Genomic DNA, 3,112 nt, shown 5'->3' with positions numbered 1-3,112 from the left:
CAACTCTAAAAAGAGGAAAAATTACATTTTTTATCTTATACCTCAGATATTTTGTTCTGTGTATTTTAATATTGTGGGTCTTTAATTTCTGAAGGTTACGTAGTTTGATTGCTGGCTGTAGAAGTTTTTGTGGTTGATCTAGAAAGCTGCTAGATATGAATAAAAACTGTTTTAGGGCCACAATCAAGAGTGCTATATCATGTAAATGAATTATATATGCTGAATATTAAGCTATTGGGGTTATCACATGTTTTGTAAGAGTGTAAGTGACTACAGTAGTCATTTTTTTCTGCATCTACATTTATTTTAGTTTATGAGAGGGAGGGAGGGGGGAAATTGGGGACATGGGAATGGGGTTTGGCTAACATATTAATTATGAAGCAAAAAGGGGCCCCACTGCACCAACTATCATATATCAGCTGTCTTAAATTATTCACTGTTTGTTCAAAGCCAAAGGTTATGTTCTTATTAGGGGTGCTTTTCTTGACACTTGTATATAAAAATCGGATTAAAAGCTGTCCGAAGGCACCCTTTTAAAGCATTCCACCAGGCAGTATTCAGCTATTTAACCATAACTAGTTATTTAGGCAAAAACTGCTAGTTAGACCATTAACAAGCATTCTTTTTATATTTCTTCCAGTAAAATAAATTATTGATATCATTGCTGACTTTTATATTATGGGAGGGAAAAAAACAATAATAAAAAGGTGATAAAAGCACTGTTTCTATTTTTTTCTTTTTTTTCCAAAAAAGAAAGTAATAAAAACTTAAATTCTTTGTACCAGTAAAAAAAAAATGTATAAAATTTACATCCGTGCAGTGGAGTTGTTAAGTTCTAGAAATACACAGCCTATGATGCTTTAGATTTAGCCTAGTAGACCAACTGTTAGAGACAGACGTATCATTTTTATGGAATTATATGATAATCATATTCAGATTTATATAAGCATTTTACAAGTATTGCAATCATTGAGTAGAGATAATCATGGTATTTTCATCAGCTTGGTACTTTTTGAAACATGACTGTGTCGTGTAAACAATCTGCAATTTTTCAAGGCATGACAACTTGCCCCTATTTAATTTTCAAACCAAGGCCATTTTGCTAAATATTGGGCCCAAGACGACTTTTCAACTGGGACAAAAGAGGGACCTTCTTCTGACCGAGCGCTGACTGGAGAAGGCTGCTTGGCTGGGTCTCGGGCAGGTGCAGCTGAGCAGACGCCCGGGTGGCGGTTTCAAGCATAGTTGAAAAATTGCAGTTTGTCTGTGCATATGTTTGGACTCTTTCCATGTTGTCCTGTTTACAAGTTAACCTAAGTTGGGGTGTTTGTCACGGGTCTTCTTGTTTTTGTATTTAAATAAATAAAGCAGAAAACTGTCTTGCTACAGTTTTGCTGCAGATAGTTATATCCTCATGTGTAATGTGCGTGCCTACTGGCAAGCACCTTAGTAAATTATCAACTCACCGCTGTGAACCTGCCAACTTGCTATAACAACTCTGCTTTAAAAAAAGTGTTTGTGATCAGGCTTTCTCTTTGTCATCGTATGTGCATGCAGTATGATCAGTTGAACAATAACCATCAATAAAGTTTCACAAGATTTGAAAACAAAGTTTCTGTAGCATTTATATTTAAGAATGAAAAATAAATTATCTTTAAAATTGAAACAGAGAGAGAAAGAGACTATATTAATCAATGAAAAATGGGGCAGTAACATATATTTATACTGGTGAGGGAATGAACTGAAATTTATTAAGAGTTCAATCCCCATATTTATTATATAAGATATACGAGACAAGCCTCCTATTAAAAAAAAAAGTGTATTTCATTTAAACACCACGATAAAAGCAACTTGAAAAAATGTTTGCCAAATGTTAGGCTTCCAATTCAAAGTGTGGATGATACATCTTTTTTGGAATTGCACACACAAAATGTCTAACGTGGGGAATAACAGAATTTATTTGCAATTTTAATTTTCATGAGATGGCTTTACCACTCCCACTCTCCAAATGATTATATGGCATTTTAGTCTATTAAAATAATCTTGAAAGTTTGAGGGTGCGGCCCATATTAGAAAATATTTTGTTTATAAAGCTCCTCCAGTACTCCTAGTAGTAATTTTAAAATGTATGTCTGAAATAGTTATGTAAGAAAAGCATTTGAAATTTTTTTACGATATATATTGGGAATGTTTTCACTTATATAAATACCTACTGATAATATGACTTATGAAAAAAATTATTACTACCATATGTGGAATATAGTGACTTCTAAACAGATTTAAAAAAACACCCTACAAACCCAGAAAATGTGTATATCTGTCTTTAGAAATTAGTGTTTATATCACAACCGTGATTTGTGAATAAAGAGAAATGGTTTGTAATATCAAAATAAAAGCTTAGTCTGAAAAGGTAAAAATACGTTGGTGGTCAAAGTCATTTTGCTGTTCTTTTTTCCCGTGTTGTTGAAGGGCGATCCACAGTTGCAGCATCTATACTGTACACAATACGCTTATAAACAGAGGTACTGTTGCCCAGGTTCACAGCTCTTTTACCGCCTGGAAGCGGTGTTTGGGAGCCCGGCTGGGCAGAGGAGGCTGACGAGGTTAGTGCCCGCCCTGCGTGCCCAGCCCCGCTGCCCGGGCGGGCAGGCTGGGGCAGGGAGTGGGGCTGCTGGCGCCTGTGTGTGTCCGGGGCTGTGTGGCTCTATGGGAGCGGGCAATGACCTCAGCAGCGGGGGCTGCTTTTCAGTCGGAGGCCAGAGCGATGAGACTCAGCATGGGACTGGGTTGAAGGTTTGCTTCCCCAAAATACGAGCGTAATCCAGTATCAGATGGATTTTTCAGGCAACACTGCATGATGCATGAAGAGGAATTGGGTTTTGTTCGTAGGAAGAAAAAAAGGCATCTTCCAAACTGACTGCATTTAAACAGGACATTTCATCTAAGTGGATCACAAAAATACCACTGAACTGCACCCGACCTCTGAGATGAAATGTGACGGTAGCTGCTCAGCCAAGTACTGCTCAGGGAGCACCAGTTACTGGGGAGGGCCAGTTACGATGGGTATGTGCCTGCTGCTCTCAGCTGGGCCCTGCACCACTTCTCTCCGGTG

Source organism: Ciconia boyciana, chromosome 13, assembly GCF_034638445.1.
Source record: "Ciconia boyciana chromosome 13, ASM3463844v1, whole genome shotgun sequence".
Classification (NCBI taxonomy): Eukaryota; Metazoa; Chordata; class Aves; order Ciconiiformes; family Ciconiidae; genus Ciconia; species Ciconia boyciana.
The sequence above is the reverse complement of the archived record's forward strand: the minus strand, read 5'-3'. Positions refer to the sequence as shown.